This window comes from Apium graveolens, unplaced genomic scaffold (genome assembly GCF_009905375.1).
Source record: "Apium graveolens cultivar Ventura unplaced genomic scaffold, ASM990537v1 ctg98, whole genome shotgun sequence".
Lineage (NCBI taxonomy): Eukaryota > Viridiplantae > Streptophyta > Magnoliopsida > Apiales > Apiaceae > Apium > Apium graveolens.
This window is the reverse complement of record NW_027421887.1, coordinates 62,594-80,834: the sequence shown is the minus strand read 5'-3', so window position 1 is coordinate 80,834 and position 18,241 is coordinate 62,594. Positions and strand designations below refer to the sequence as shown.

At 34.7% G+C, this 18,241-nt stretch overlaps 1 long non-coding RNA gene across 1 annotated transcript; it reads right to left on the bottom strand.

The window, feature by feature from the left end:
- Positions 1 to 15,712: 15,712 nt before the first annotated feature.
- LOC141705766 (uncharacterized) lies at positions 15,713 to 17,014 on the bottom strand. Its single transcript, XR_012568474.1, has 3 exons — positions 16,796 to 17,014; positions 15,994 to 16,097; positions 15,713 to 15,856 (listed from the first exon to the last, which is right to left on the bottom strand). It is a non-coding gene; the product is annotated as an uncharacterized LOC141705766 (long non-coding RNA).
- Positions 17,015 to 18,241: the final 1,227 nt, after the last annotated feature.

Below are 18,241 nucleotides of genomic sequence, written 5' to 3'. Positions count from 1 at the left end.
AGTCCAGTGTTCGGTTGACAAGTAAATCCGACAGGTTCTCCTCTACATGTAGAAAATGGTGGGGTTGTACTACTACGACTGATCATCGTAAGTGGTCTTCCTGGCGCGACAAACTCCCGTAATGAGTTCATCATCTAGTTGGATAATTCTGCAACACTACCCGTAGCATTTCGATTGAAAGGCTACGAATGGGTGGTTGCCGAAGCATTGACAGGGTCAAACAGTTATAATGGTATTTCCATTGAATGAAGTATCTCGTAACTTCATTTCCTTTAAAATTATTTCAAAGATTGAATCTATTCAAGTTTTAACTTGTGGTCTCATCTATGGGATGACCTTTTGAAACTTATTATACTTTGAATAGTAGTAGTTCAAGTAGATTTCTAAAAATGGTATATGTATAGTGAAGTAATTGGTAAATTCATCTTCCTTTAAGCTTATATCCAGTAAGTAATTACCTTACACTTGATAAAGGATTCTAGTAAGTTATCCATTTAGATACTTGCATTATTGTTTACACTATATATTATCTTGCGAGCTGTAATGCTCACTCTTGCTTCATTTCTTTATCACACAACAATAGTTAGGAAAGATGGCCAGACTTAGACAGACCCAGCGCAAGCACGTGGGAAGCATCCCGCGTCTTCCCGTTGATGTTGTAGCTGCTATAGCTGCAGAGATAGATCTATTGGTAGATCAGGCATTCCACTTTTGGGAACCAAATATTGTATAATTATAACTTGTGGCAGATAATGGCAATTAACTGTAAATTTATCAAGTAATCATTTTGGGTTGTAATAACTTTTAAATTTTGGATTCAAGGACTTGTACTTATTTCAATTTCATCTCTGAGACTATAACGGGTTGTAGTGTGTGTTAATGTGGGGTCACAGCATGAGGTTAATTATTATAAATTAAGTGAAGTGATATTGTGGAAAGAAAGACCGTGATGACCCGGATCCCTGACCCCGGATCTGGGGGTGTTACACTTATGGCTTAGTTAAATCTCGCACTTCTCTCCATACAAGTAGTGCCTCCAATCTTTAGGGCAAAACTATTGCCACGAGCCCAAACTCATGGGTGGGGATATCAAATTTTATATTCCCTTAATTTTCTTCACGCGTACGCGAGTACCTTGTTGTGCTGTATAAGAGCACCCTAATTCCTTATGCGAAGCGTCAATACAAATCACAAAATCTCCTTTTTCCATCCGGCAATGCCAACATAGGGGCCATCACCAATCTTTGCTTCAGTTCTTGAAAGCTGTTCTCGCATTTCTCTGTCCATTCAAACTTCTCAGTCTTACGAGTAAGCCGTGTTAAAGGGCTACTATCTTTACAAACTTGAACGCACCTCCGGTAGTGACCGGCCAATCCTACCTCTGGTAGTCGCCCTAACCATAGTCATCAATTCCTCAGTGGTCCTTTATTCATTCTTGTCAGGATCCTCCACGGGATTCTTCTCAGCAACAATCTCTTCTAGGACAACATCCTCAACCGCTACATCCTCAATATGAACATCATCCAGTCCTGCGTTAGGACGCTCTATCGGATCCATAATCTGATCTCCAATAAGTAATAAAACATCATCACGTTGTTGCTCCTCAACCTCAGGGTTCGGAGTCCCGCTACCATATACGATAACGAACTACACTTCTATCACGATTAAAAGGGTTCTCATAAGGGTTTTAACTGTTAGTACTACGTTAGGTAGTTCGACTATGAACTTGGCAAGAGTTCTTATTATCTTAACATCACATCATCTCTGAGGTTTATAACGCTTAGCTCTGATACCATTTCTGTAACACCCCCAAATTCGGGGTCGGGGATCCGGGTTGTCACGAGTTCCATTTCCCTTAATAACACCCAATCTTAATAAACAATCAACTACTCCGTACTGTGACCCCACAATAAACACACACACCACAAGTTATAGTCTCAGAGATGAATACCAAAAATAACCCAAGTCATTTTATTCCACAATTATAAACCATTACACCTTAAAGAGGGTTTCTGAATAATTTACATATTCTTTGCCATTATTACAATTCATAAATATACATAAGTCTGGTACATCGAAAGTTGAAAGCCTAGCCTATTGGTAGATCCTACCTCAGCTACACGGCATCAACGCCTACAGGAAACTGCGGAACGTTTCCTATCTGCTCGCGAATTGGGAGCTTGATCCTGTTCATCTTGTCTATCTGTTGTTGTGTGATGAAAGAAGAAAGCAAGGGTAAGCAACAAGCCCACCGAAATAATATGTATAATAATTAACAATATATGAGCATTCTCATAGTACTCATGAAAGTCTTGGTCAAGAAGAAATGAACCAAGTTGATATCTTAACGCGACCAAGTCGCAAAATATTCAGTGTATATATACATATATACTTTTCACAATCTTTGAAATCCTCTGACATGTATAATATACACAGAGTTCTAGTTTATAACTGTATAAAAATATCGTTGCAAGGTGATCTCATATATCTAACCTTGTCTCAACGTTTTTCTGAAAATCTTTGTCATTCATAATATAATCATTAACCAGATATAAGTTGAAAAGATGAAGTTACAAGATACTCCAATATATTTATATCTTTTCCGGATACTACTTGAACTACCACCGTTCAAGGTATCATCAGTTTCAAAAGTTCATCACATAGATGAGACTACAAGAAAAGGTTTGAATAGATTCAATCTTTGAAATATCATTCAAAAGAAATGAAGTTACGAGATACTTTATTTAGTCCCGATATATATATCCACATATATATATCTCTTACACATTTCCTGGAAACCTCTGTATGTAAAGTATGAACAGAGTTTGTAACATCCAATGAATTTTTGGAAAGGAAAAGAATTGTGGCATAAACTCGATATCTTGCTAATCAGGCAAAGATACCAATAAGTAACCTTTTCTACTGTAGATGGATGAATTCCTCGCCAGTCATCACCCTGGCCGCATTAGGACCTCGCGCTAGACCGTTACCCGGACACTCACACGCGGATGGACTGTCACCCAGCCTCTTACACCTTCATAGACCGTACCCCGGCCTGTCGCTTATGCCGACTCAATCAGATGGACTTACTTCCCGAACATTGGGCAAGTAATCAAATTGTTTTCTCAAAACAACAACCATGTTGCGAATATAAAATACACGACAGAGCCGGATCCCTTAGATTTTTGAACGAGTATTCAAGTCCCCTTTGAAAGGAAGAGCTTAAATTTGAAAACGAGTTTTGGGATCCGCTCTAACTTTTAAAATCACTTTGAAGACTAGAAAACATTTTTAAGAATGTTTGGAGTAATGCTGATTTAATAAAATAATTCAGTCCCAATATATTAGAAAATATCTGAATATTATTATTTAAATAATATTCCCATAAGGATAATCCTTATAAAAATAATTGAAGTAAAAGTTTTAAAACTCATACTTGAAATGGATATTAAATAAACAAAGATATACTTATACGAAAGTATGATCTTTATTTGAAAAATCGAAAATAAGTTTGATTATCGAAACATTATTCTTTAATAAAATAAAGAATATTAATTAGTAAATAAACGGAGTCATAAGTCCTCAAATGAATATTCAAAATAATATTCATTAAATAAAATAAAGCGAGTCATAAATCCTCGAATGAATATTCAAATTAATATTCATTAAATAAAATAAAGCGAGTCATAAGTCCTCGAATGAATATTCAAATTAATATTCATTAAATAAAATAAACCGAGTCATAAGTCCTAGAATGAATATTCAAAGTAATATTCATTAATAAAATAAAGTTATCGAATAAACCTTATTCGATTAATAGTTTTGAAAACTATATCTATATATATATAAATATATATAATATACTCGGGAACATCGACTCCCGGTTTTAGAAAATGTTCACCTTTGGGTCCCCTATACTAAGGGTATACGCAACTACTGCTTATCTCTAGCATAGGTATTATGCAACTTATAAGCATTAGAATCAACAGATATATATCAAGATTACGAAACAGACATGCATATATACCATATCACATGCTCCAATATATCACAAGATTTGCTAATTAACCATCATGCATCTATCACAAGATAATGCATATACATATGTATACATCACAACAACAGTATAACGGGTAGAAAACTTGCCTGAGTGTTCCGGGGTAGACTTAAGCTTAGAGTGGGTCCGATAACCTATGAACAACAACATAAGTCAGAATTAAACCCCGGTCTCTTATGAAACTAGACTTTAACCAATTGAACCCTAACGTTCACTTATGGTAACTTATACGCTTAACGAATCACATAAGTCATTCGAGTACCCTCGGCTCCACCATTTTTAATAAATTAACCATTAAGAATTTTAAGGCGATTCTTTTGCGAGTACTCTACCAACTGCCTAATACACTTTACATAATTGTTTCATACTCCAATTAGTCATTTAAGGGCCTTAACCAAGGTTTCAAAGTAAGGCGAGGGATAATGGTTCGGTCGCGAAACGCCGTTACTTAAAACGGTCGTTTATCCTAAACCGTACATCGGATTCAAACGAACCACATATCAAAACGAAGATCGTAACATGAACTATCTAATCGTGGCAATGGTCAAAACCTAACAGTGAGTTCACGGGTCCTAATGTTAAGAACAAAAACAGTCTAGGGTAATCGGACATTACGACGACTATGTTTACGCGATTACCAATTTCGTACAACTCCAATTCAATTCACAAACAACCCACAATCATCACCATTCCACCATCATTCAACCACAATACAATATCATTCAACCATAACTCAATATCTCAACTTATTCATCTAAACCAAGTCAAAAATGTGGCCAAGAACTTTAAATCCAACAAGTATCACTCCTAACTCCAAAATCAACAAAACCACTTACTAAACAAAGCTCTAAACATGATTACACACCCATTACACTAACCCATCATCTAAACATTAGGAAATCCAAACAAGAAAACTTAAGACTAAGATCATGAAGAGTTATACCTTCCTTGAAGCTTTTAATCCATGAAAGATCCTTGGAATGCCCATGGAAGCCTTAATCTATCCTCCTACAAGCTTGATCTTTCAAAGAAATCAAGAACACAAAAATTAATTTCAAGAAAGTACTATCACCATCTTCTTGAATGATTTATAGGAAATGCTAGGAAAGGATTTTGAAGCTAAGATTCCTAGGAAGTATGTAACTTAACTAGGAGAAGCTAGGATAATTACCTTGTAAATTAGCAAGTGGAGGAGCTTGGACTTCCCAATTCTTAAGAAAGAGGCCGAGAGCTTCAAGAAGAAAAAAGAAGTCAAGTTGTGTTTTTGTGATTTGTTTTTCTTGCCTTGGTTGGTTGCTTTTGTTTTGTTTAATTATCTTTTAACTATGTAAAATTGTGTGGCTTGAAATCAACCACCCTTCCTTCCCTTTTTGTCATGCTTAGGTCATCAATCCTATGTCATCTTCCCATGCTTGTTCTCTTCTTATTGGTTTGATGACATCATCCTCACTAACCTCTTTGATTAGCTCCTAATTACTTGGCTAATGACCGCTGATCTGTTATGCGGTTCGTTTAACTTTCGTTTTCGTTTATCATTTGAGGGATCATACCCGGGATCTTATTACTTAGGTTTCCTTAACCTTTCTCAATACGTTGTATTCCTTTTATGATCCTCTCGTATAATCCTTGAATTTAAATCCTTTTTATTCTGTTACCTTATACTCAATTCTCTCTGTATCTGGTAGATTTCCGGGAAAAATCAAAGTGTTCGAATTTGGATTCTGACGATCTTTACATACACTTATATACCATATAGAGTACTAATAAGATCTCAGAAGATCAATAAAAGAACCCCTACATAGTGTGATATGAAAAGTTTTCTTATTCAGCATAATCAGCAAAATCACTATTCATAAGGGTTTCAAAAATTCCAAAAATTGGGGTTATTACAAGAGGCTTCAGTTCCACAGGTATAACGATACATATCATTAGACCAATCATAATTCAAACATATATATGGTATTGAAGTGATTCATTGAGACTAATTTCAAATTTATGTATCAACAGAGTTCCAGCAGCAGTGTGCATCTAGATAACATATCGATGACTTAAATACAGAGTTCCAGAACCATTTTTATATGTTATTGAAGTCAAGAATTCTCCCTGCTGAAGACCTTAATGAGGCATGTAATGTTAATTATATGTGTATGCCAATATTTGTCCTATGAACCTATTAACTTTTCTTTAAATCAAGACTGCTTATTTTATTTTTGCTCCCTACATTTAATCCAACATGTTGTCCACTAATGACTCACCGAAATTAGTAACCAATAGAATGAACTAAACAATAGCTCCAAAATAGAACCAAAACCACATTAGGAGATTCAACAAATAGCTTAGAAGTACTATATATTATATCCAAAATAACAACATAACCAGTAACTAAGATAGAGACTATAATTGCAGAAGATAAGAACTAGACATCATATACTAAATCAGGAGGAAGTAAGGAATTATTAGGGTCTATTCACCATGATTCTTGATGACTTCAACACATAAATGTTTTAGAGAGCTGTTTGAACACTCTAGGACAAGCACATCGCCTTCCACTAAGCCCATATCATCTCTAAACTGGATCCACCCATCCTTAATCGCTGTCCGCTGACACTTGCCCCCTCGATGCCTCACCTGCAGCTTCCATGCACTACCAACTGTATAAACAGTGATGTAGTCGATGTGCCTCCAAAAATTAGTGATTCCATTGTATTCAGTAGATATATCCTACACAAACATTGCACGAACCTTATTTCATGTTACCAATTTTGATAAAGTCAGGACAATAGAAAAACTACAACTACAAAAAATATAAAACGAATCTTACCACTCCATAACTATATTTGTACATGTGGCAAGGCTGGATAGTTATTTCAATATGTCCATGTACTGTGGGGTTATGCGAGTTGAGACCTTCAAAGAAATTATATAAGATATACAATCATGTCGAATACTCTGTAAAGTGGAAATATACAATACTGTTGAAAAGTACACATTTCTATACCAGGTGACAGCGGTGTTCCTGGGAGGAACACCTCCACAAAGTGGTCATCAAACACTGATATGGTAGTCACACCAATTTCCTCATAACTGAAGAGAAGCACGTTAAATTTTCCGAAGTTTTCAAGGCCTACTATGGAGCAAATTTTACTTAGACTGCGAAATTTCCCACTTTCATGATTGTATACTCCCTCTGTCTTCTTTCCATTACTGAAAAGGAAGTTCTGATATCTCCGAAAAAGGCCACATTTGTTTTTAAATGAGTAGGGAGGCTCCTAAAAATATAAATTCATATTATGCATATGACAAGAATGTACAGATGTTCTAATTTGGAAGTACATAAGGGTACTTACAAACTCATCATACAAGGGGTCTTCATCCTTGACAAAATGAACATATTCAAGCCACCATTTCTCAATAACACTATCAAAGCAAATATGCAAATAATCAAGCATTAAATATTACAAAAACAACCAAAAAACCCATTACAGAATATAGAAGGAATTAGTACCAGTTCGGGGGTGCCTCTTTTTCCTAAAGTGAACAATATTGGGATAATCGATCTCTGTAAGATCATTCCCTATAACAAACATATTGAAATCCCGCACCCCATTGTACTCGAACAGTAGCATTTCGCCCCCTTTCAAACCAAAATCGTCAAAAATTGTAAAAACCCCCCAAAGTGAACCTATTTCTTTGTTAAAAACTGCAGCAATTTCATAACCATTTCAAAATTTCAAGAGTAGGCTTTCTTCAAGCCTTGAACCATTTTTTCTGAGAAACTCCCTCGATATTTTCTGTGAAAAATACAAATTAAGATTCCAAATGTAATTGAACTAAACACACAAACAAAATATACTAACCATCTCATCCAAATTAGTATCAGCAGCAGTGAGAACCTTGATGAATTTCTCGATAACAACACCCGACCATTCCATGTCTACACCGAACAATGAAAACAATAGTTCGATACTACTTGCATGTAAACAAAAAGAACACACCTTTTAAATACCCACAAACATACTTTATCGATTCGCCCAAGCGGAGAGAAGATGCTTTTGAAGATTGAAGAGGGCTACAGTTTCAACTGTTACAGTCTTAAAGGACATTCAATTTGTACGGTTACGAGGTCAGCAGGCAGCGCAATTAAAATGTAAATGTTGTTTTAAATTGAGATTCGTTTCTTTGAAGTTATTTCACTTAATTGATTTGTGAGTTCTTTCTAAATTTCAAAGAAAATATTTCAAACTTAATACCTTAAAATATTTTTGTCTTCAAATTTATTACTCACAGTATATGTGAAACCATTTTATGTTAGCGTCTTATATATTACAGTAGTCATTAGGTAGCGGCTTAGATATAACTTTTACTTTAAGTATATAATATTTACATTTATATTTTTGTTAAACAAATGCAAAGATATAAAATTTGCATTTAAATTGACAAAATTCAAACGAGGGAATTTTTTAAAAAGATGGAAAGTCGATTTGAATACAAATAGATTGGTGCATTGGTTAATATATATATATAATACAATAAATTCGTTAACATAAAAGATTGTAACACATCATTAACGAATAATTATTTTCATATTTCACAAAGATTTAAACTCATGTCTGGAAGATACCGAGATCAATGGTTATCACATGTGTTCAGGTATTTAGTATAATTTTAATTTTAATTTTAATATATACTTTGGTAATATGATTTTATAGCAGTAATATTTTTAACTACCAAACTATATAATTTAATATGGTATCTATTTAATATCATATATATTCCATATTTTTTATTCAAACTGAAAAATTAATTGTTAAGTTCAAATAAGTAATGCAAAGATAGAATTTTGTACAATTAAAATAGCAGAAATCCATTTCTATTTTAACTGCTGAAGCTGAATATATTGCAGCTGGAAGCTGCTGTGCTCAGCTATTATGGATGAGAAACCAGCTCATGGACTATGGATTATCATTTTCTAAAATTTCTATTTTCTGTGATAATCAAAGTGCTATTGCTATGACAGGAAATCCAGTGCAACACTCTCTCACCAAACATATCAGTATCATATATCATTTTATAAGAGAGCATGTCATGGAAGGAACCATCGAGCTTCATTTTGTTTCTACTGATCAGCAACTGGCAGACATCTTCACAAAGCCATTACCTGAAGCAACGTTTACAAAGCTTGTCAATGAGCTTGGCATGGTTAGTTGGGACAAATAAATTCCTGTTAATTTTTATTTGGTCAAATTTTGATGAATAATGATCAAGTACTAATATGTCCTAAATAATGATTGACAATATTTTGTTGGAATTTTTTTGATGTATTTCATTTTATGCATGATAAATTAAGTGAATTTATTTGCTAAATGTGCATGTATGAAATTATATCATTGTCATCATTAATAGTTGATCTAGGGAGACACACATAAATAAGATTTTTTGGTTAAATTATTAAGTTAACTCTTCAATTAATCATTAATCAAATTCCCGGTCTCTTGATATTCCCTCTCTCTCTCTTGGCTATTTAACCATCATTACTCGTCTAGTCATATCATCTCCTATTTTCACACAACACGATCTTCTCTCTTTCATTTCTCACTATTTTCTCCCTATTACAAAAATGGTTCTTTTCAACATGTTCATGAACTTTGAGAACTTTAACGTAGAGTTTAGCTGCACTGATTGGCAACAGGAATGACACATCACTGCCATTCATGATGAGGTGTGGAACTCGATTCCACAGGAGATCTCGATGGAACTCCTGTTCTTCGAGATGGAGTATCATCTTCATCTCGATCGCTTGGAAGAAGCATGATGAGAAGCTCTTCGCCAGCAGGAACAGATCATCCGTCTTGCTATGCTATTTGTAAATAGTATGAGGAACTAATCAACATCAACATCCTTAGTTCTAAGACTAAGACTGTTGAAGTTTTTTTAGACTAGGACTGTTCTTGTAATTTCTTTTGCATGTAATCAACGAATTTCATGAAATGTAATCATCTGATATATTAATGAAATTTCTTTTGCTTGCAAGATTCAGTCTATGCTTATTTCGCTATGTATGCATGTGAATGTTCTTCTTGAAGCCTGTTAATCTTTACATCATCCACTTAAAATGTATACTTTGATGATTGTTTTGATTAAAATTGTGGTTTGCTAATAATTTATGATGCTTTGACAAACAACTGTTGAATTCGAATCGACACATCCTGATTTTGTCAAATCCTGACAGAAAAGAGGTCTCAAATACTGACGACGGGTCAGCATGTTCTAATTCAGATTATTAGTAAAATTAATTTCTGAGTAGTTTTATTGCTACAATTAAGTGTCTCACTTAATTAATGGTTAATGGTGGATTATCTGATAAACAAATTTCTACAGTTGTGTCTTGACATATCTGTACATATTTTGTATTTACTTCCGCAATTTACTCCACCGTCAAACTCTGTTATTCAGTAATTGTTACTTGTCCGAAGTCAAATTCACTATCTTACCTTCTTCATATGAATGTGTTATACATATTCCAGAGGAGAAAAGCTATATAACCAAAAGAACTTCTATGACACAATTCATCATACACATAGCTTCATTGTTCACATCTCACTTATACTCTCTCTCACAAGCTATACACATCATGACATCGTCTGAAGTTTCACCACTCTTCGGCCAAACCACAATCATTCATGGAAATACATTTGGCACTAATAATTATTTAGCTCTGCTTACACACCAGCAGCTACCATCATATTTTCATGATATTTAGGACTCCAATGTCCAATTGGGTATGCTCTTACGAATCCTATCAAGGTGTCATATAGGGCTATAATGCAGGTATGGAATATAGCTTTGGTCAATGCAACATATACTGGCTTTTCTTTTGAGTATAAGGGCCACAGGTATGAGGTTGATGCTGATGTTCTACTTCAAGCCTTGAGACTGCCTGCCCTTGATGGTGCTCCTGATACTCATACCACTGAGCATCTATTTGATATGCTGAGGACTTTAGGCTATAAAGGAGAAATCACAACCATTGGAAAACTTGCAAGGACCAAACTGAAAAGAGAATGGAACTTTTTCTTTGATTGCATCAGCGGGTGTTTCCTGAACAAAACAACAAATTTTGATGCTCTTCCATCTACTTCTCTGAAAATTGGGTACTCTCTTCTTTACTCTGGTACTTTTGATTATGGTAATACAATACTGCAATTTATAATTGCTAGGAGAGCAGATGCATCATGAGTTATAGGGTATACTAGATTTATACAACTGATTTTCAATTTTCTATGCCCTAATGCTACTTTTGATGATGATGAATTACTTCCTGTTTTTCAAATTTCTGAGAAAGAAATCACTGATCACATTAAAAGGGATGAAAAGAATAAATTTTCAGGACCTTCCTTTCTTCCTAGAGAGGTCAGGCAATTTCTGTTAAGAAATAGACCTACTCCTACACAAGTTCCTGCAAATTCTGATGCTGGCACCTCTGTCATAGTTCCTGATGCTGAGAATCAAGAAACTACCCATCTTGTTTCTAACCCAAGCATTTCTTCTTCCAAACAGCAAACACATCCAGCTTCTAAATTAGCCTCCTATGTTGTCTCTCAAAAGACATCAGTTGTAACAAAGAAAAGGCTAGTTAAGAAATCTGTCACATCTGGACAGAAAGCTAAACAAGCCTCACTGAGTGAGAGTGGGAAGAAAGAAGATTGTTTTCCAGTTAGGAAAAGAAGACTGATCATACAAGATGATTCTAACTCCGATGATCAGATGCCAATAAGGCCTTTGTCGAAAATAAAGAAATTCACTATTAAACATCCCGATGACTCTGTTGACACTACTGAACCCAATGAGCCAACTACTGATGCTAGTGCTCTGCTCCACAAACTTCCAGTGGTCGAAGCAATTGCTGAGCTCAAGACAACTGCAAAGAGCAAGTTGAAAAGAAAAAGTGAAGAAGTAGTTAGGTACATCAGAAAGAAGAAAAAGACTCAGCCTTTTGCCAAGGATGTCAATACACAAGAACCTAAGTCTCAAAGGGATTTAGCAACTGCCACACATCCAGTCATACAAGAACCATCTTCTCAAAGGGAAGATGTAGACAATGAGGCTGCCCAAATCATTGTTGATATTGCTCAGAGTGATCTTCTTGCTGACTCTGTTCAACTGCTACAGGAAAAGGAAACTCATCAGGAGGCACTGTCAAAGGTGGATTCAATCATCAATGATCCTATTTTTGAGAAGAGCACACAAGAACCTTCGCCAAGCATTGCTGAAGCAGCTCACATTTCTCAGACTCCACAAAAACCATCAGTTCAAAGTATTGATGTCGGTCTCTCACCTCCTCTTAACAGGTCAAATCCTAATGTTACAACAGCTCCTACTGATTTCATCCTTCAACTGAATTAGCTACTATTGATGATTCCCACCTGATTGCTAGTTGGTAAAAGTATCCTGATGTGCTGTTTGTTCCTCCACTATCATCACTTTCACTTGAGGACTCACTTTCAGGTATTGTTATATTTCTCATATGTTCTCATGTTTGTATGATTATAAATAGTCTCTTCTTTGAGGTTATCTCTATTTATATGACAAGCATACTACTCTTCTCAACCATCTCTTATTTCTTTGCTAAATGTGTGATTGAGCCTTTTCGTGAGATTGTGTGACAATATTATGTGAGAAAATTAAATTTTTGAGTGCCAGTCTCCTGTACTGGCAAAAGGAGAGGTAGCTTTGAGACAAAAATCTTATAAGTTTTTTTCTCTTGACTATTAAGTTTCTTCTGTGAGAACCATATTACTTTTAAAAGTAATATATTGTGTGAGAAGTGATGCGATCACTTGAAAAGAAAAGAGAGATTTAGTTGTTACCATGTTTCTGTTTCAGGATCTCATCAGCCACAGGCACCTATTGCAAAGGATTTCTGTAAAGGCAAGGCAATTCTGCCTGATTCTACAAATTCTTCTGAATGTTTGTCTGATTCTGATAATGAGAGTGAAACGGATGATTCTGACACAGCTCAGCTTAAGACTGCAATTGATGCATCTAAGAAGTCCAATGTTGGTTCTTCTTCACACTTCAATGAAAATCCTTATTATTACAGTGCTGATGTTGATCATTTTCGACAGAAAGAATGGGATTATAAATGGAGACTTGCAAATACTTCTATCTCATCTACTGTTGGCCTGCAACATATTCATCGCGCCTATGATGAAATTCAAACTCCTGATCTGAAGTTGCATCTTAAGGCCTCCACTATTTCTATCAAAGGAATTCATTCTGACCTTGATGAAATTAAGAAGACTCATGTTGCTGTCAAGGACAAAATTGTTACAGACCCAATTACAGATGTTCAAATTGTTTCTACTACTCAACAACCTCAACATTCCAAGAAGACTGGTACTTCAGGACAAGGGAAGTCTATTGGTGCTCATAAAGCTAAGCATAAGACTACTACTAATGCTCTTGAGGATGATGATGTTACAATCTCTAATTTAGCAGATGCTAAACGGTTATTCTTTCCTTACAGACATAAGGAAACAGGTGAAGAGATTATCTTGTACTAAAAAGACAAGAGGTTTGAGCAAAAGAATGCTAGGAGTGTTATTGGGTCTATAACTGAAGAATTTCCTAATCTAATAGCTGAAGAAGCAGTTATGCAACAAAAGGAATTAATGGCTCAAATTGAAGTTGAAGCTAAGACTTCTAAAGGAAGAGGAAAAAGAGGTGGAAGATCTACAAGAGCTAGAGGAAGAGGAGGAAGGACTTCTAAACCAAGTCAAGTGACTACATTTAATTCTGCAATTCTGAATGTTCTATCCAGAGAAGGTTATGTTCCTGTACAAAGACATGAAGAAGCGGAAGAAGTTCAGAAGCCAGAAGAGTTGATTATTCAAAGGAAGAAAAGATCAGCCACTGACATTGATCAAGCTGATACAGCAAATCAGAATGTAACTCCTGAAGCAGACACAAAATCCTGAGGTAAAAGCAGATCCTGATGCTGTGAACCTGATAACCGATTTTGACTCTGATGAAAAAGTGATCGAAGCATTAAATGAGTCAGCTCTTACTACAGTAGTCACTCCTCATATTTCAGAGGTTAATGAAAAAGAAAAAGTTGATAGAAGGAAAGCTGATCAAGCATACAAAGATTATGTGCAGAGAGTTTTAAAATCAAAGAGAGAGCTATGGCATAAAGAAAAAGGGAAAATTCATGATTTGTCTACAAGTTATGCTCCTCTCAACAAGAAGGATAAAAGATGGAAATTTATTTATACATTCGATTATCCTACAGGGTTCAAACATGTTGAATTTGTGTAAGCAGGGTTAATAGATTCTATTTCAGAACAAGAAGATGTTGATAAGTCCATAAAGAAATCTTCTTGGGTGGAATATAATGAAAAAGTAAAACTTGTCAAATCTCGAACCAGATGAGGCATTGGTCATTCTGATATGAAGATTCTAAGATCTGATCTGCTGGATACAAATACTCTGACTGAGAATCTTGGTGAAAGAGTTTCTCCTTCACATCTTGAGAAAGTTGAAGCTGTGAAGATTGTTTATAGAAAGATAAATGATAATGATGTCAGAGAAGAGATTATGTACTTCTTGAAGGATGGTAAAGTAAAGAGCTTTACATTGCAGCAACTCTTAATAAAGACTGTGACATAATTGAAATACATTCACTATCTTCTTAGAGTTGAGAACAGTGTCACCATAAATTGGTCATCTATGATACTTGAAGTCATCAGAAGAAGAGTCATGATAAAAGATGATAAATACAATGGTGACTATGTTCCTATGTACAGAACTTATACTGGTCAAGAAATGAAGATGGAAAAGGGAGTTACAGTTCTAAAAGTTTTTCTCAACAGTCCTCAGTTATCTTTCAGTCCTGATCATGAAGATGTCAGTTTAAGCTTCATGTTGTTTGGTGATCTTGAGATAAACAAAAACTCAATTTCTAAATTAAGATCAGCCATCTATCAGCTTGGAGAAGACACTGAAGAGAAGAGAGAGTTGAAGAAAAAGCTTGTTAATCTACACCATATTTGGCATCTAGCAACACTCCAAAAAAAATGTAAAAATGGCCAAAAAGTGTTACCTAAAGCAAAAAATTGGCTATGGTTACACTTTTTGAAAATTTCATGGTGTTGGATTTGCTCGTGCTACAATAGAGGTCTATGGTAACATTTTTGACCCTTTGGTAACATAGCTGTAAGTGTAATAATAGAACCCCTATGGTTACACTTTAAGTATCTATGGTTACAAAATAAAGGTGTAACCACAGACCTACCGTAACATACGTAAACCTTTAATAACACTACAAAAGTGTTACTGTAAACTCTTTTGCAACACCTTTTTGCTATTGTAACACAATATTTTACAACAATTAAATTCTTTTGGTAACTGGTCTGTAGCTTATTGTAACACTTTTTTTAAAAACACTCTTGTATCTACTGTAACACGCTTTCATTTATTGTTACAATTTTCCTTATTTTTGCCAACATTAACATATCAATTGGTTGCACTTGTTAATTTTTGAAATGTAATAAAATATGAATCAACTTGCAACATTAAGACTTGAATACATTTTTGAACTTGGGAACCGTTGATAAAAGTAAAATTCATCCCAACAAATACAAAGTTGTAAGTAACCAAAATAATCAAAGTTCTAATTAATTCCATCATGAACTATGGCTGAGACGGGTCGTGCTCCTTGCTGCCATAAACCAGTTTATTCGCAACTTCAACATTTCCTCCACCTTTGAGAATCTTGTTGATGGCATCATGTACAAAAAACTACGGCCAAGAAGATTAAAAATTGTTTAATATAACCAGCCAGATCTCGTAAATAAAATTACAGAACTTGAAAGGGAAAATTATGACTACACGCTAAGTACTTAGATAATGGCAAGAAATTTTGTTTTTTTATTCACCTCGAATGTAATATTTGGATACCCGTATATAAAAGTAGATCCAAACGATCGCTAGCTGAGCCTTGTTTTTTAATAGCACCTCTACTACAATGCCCGAGAATTTCCTGCACAGGAAGTACTCAAAAGTTTAACTTTACAGATCGATGCCAATATACACGAAATTCAGGTCCAATGGTCTCCATCACCAAGATGACATATGAACAATTTCATATGGACAATGATTAATAATTTTGGGTGGAGAAGGTGCAACATGAAATGGGTAAGATAGAGTTACATACTTGCTGCCACAACAGATATTAGACTTCAAATAGTTGCACACAAACCTTAAATCTACTCAGTAAGATGGTAAGAGTAAGAGAGGTCATTTCAACAAAAAACTATAATAAAAAATGACACATTAAAACAAAATGGGTACAAATGGAGAATGACACCAAAATAACATTCAAAAGTGCAAATATATTGTACATAAAAACAGACCTAAGGAACTATAAGGCCTAAAGCACCATAGCAACATTCTCGTTTTCTACCACTTCTAACTTTTACACATGTGCCTTAAAACCCAACATTTTGACTCATACAGCATTTCACATCTAATGGCTAACTTGATTTTTTTTTCCTTTCAGCTTCAATGGGTCTTTCTTGTCACATAACTTTACTTAATTATATACATACAAGTATACAACTAATGACGCTACAAATTTTTGGTAAACCAATAAAACTAGCACATTGTACAAAAGTAGTGATGATAACAAAATATGTAACATTAACCACTGATCAATTCTGACCATTAACCAAGTCGTACCTTTCATGGCATAGAGTTCTTTCCAAGCTCTTCATCTAGAAATGGAATCTTCAATAATGATGCAATCTGCAAAAAAAAAAATCAAAAAACATACAACAAAAAAGTTAATAAAGCACAATTCCATGATTCATCATAAAATTACATACATATATGTTCCACAAGAACCATATTTTGGCATCATCAAATTAACTCAATTTCTAACAGTTGTCTTATAGGTGATTTATTTTTCTATTCTGTGCAGAAAACTATGGCTCTGTCCTAATGGCAACTTCAAATATGAAGGTCTCGGCCTTTCCCTATATTTGGTGTACGTTGATCGCAATAGTTCCCCTGAGCGCGAAGTAAAAACAAAGTTCACACTAACACTTAAGGACCAGTTTAATCAGAAGTAAGTGATCCAAAAAATATAATATTATAAATCAGGAAGCAACAATTAGTGATTTTAACCTATATTCTTGTTAGTGACTTATTACAATGTTTCTGACTTATCTGGGGAAAAGGTTATCAGATGGATGCACTTACCATAAGGAACAGGAAAACGACTTAGAAGGTAGTATTCTACAACGGACATAAATGAGTAGAACATCATTCCAAAAGTAGCAGTAGCACTTATGACTTCCCATTGCCTAAGGTTACAAGAATATTCCGTGATAATCGATTTTACTGCAGTAGTAAGTAATATAGGTGATAATCTATTTAATTCATTCATGTTCGCAATCAAGCAAGTTCGATTAGACTCTCTGCTGATAGTAATAACTTAAATCCGTGTTAAATGAATGTAGTCAATACTTGTTACACTGGGTGGCATCAACTAGATTATCTGCACTAATATCATTTCACTAGTACTCATTCTGGTAATATATTACTCCAATATACATAAAATTTATGGTTAATCCAGTGCCTAATCATGACTTGTCAAGTTAAGTAACAACTGTCATTTTCTGCTAAGAAATAAAATATTTATAGTGCAGATTTTGTAAATGTATTTTTTTGTTTTCTGTAGGATGACTTGATATCTCTCAGAACTTTGAAAAGTAGTATTGACTTTTGTTTACATCATCCCCCATATGGAAAGACTAGTTAGAGCCTAAAAAGAACTTTATGAAGACTGCTTTTTTATTTCTAGTCCTCCTCTTGCTAAACAGGGTGATAATAAGATACTAAAAATATGAAATGAAAAAGTTAGTTACTTCCCTAAAATACATTATCATCTGCTTCATTGCTACACAGGTGCTGCTAAAATACCATGGCTGATATTTAAGCACCTACACACGAGGAATCAGTGGTGTACTTGGAAGATGATGATGTACATTACTTTTCCGTAGAAGTAACATGTGGAAAGAACATAAAAATCACGAACAGTTACCTATTACCGGAGAACTGAGAAATGAATTTGGAATTTTGATTTCCTAAACTTCAGTTGTAAAGGAGGGCATAATTTAAACT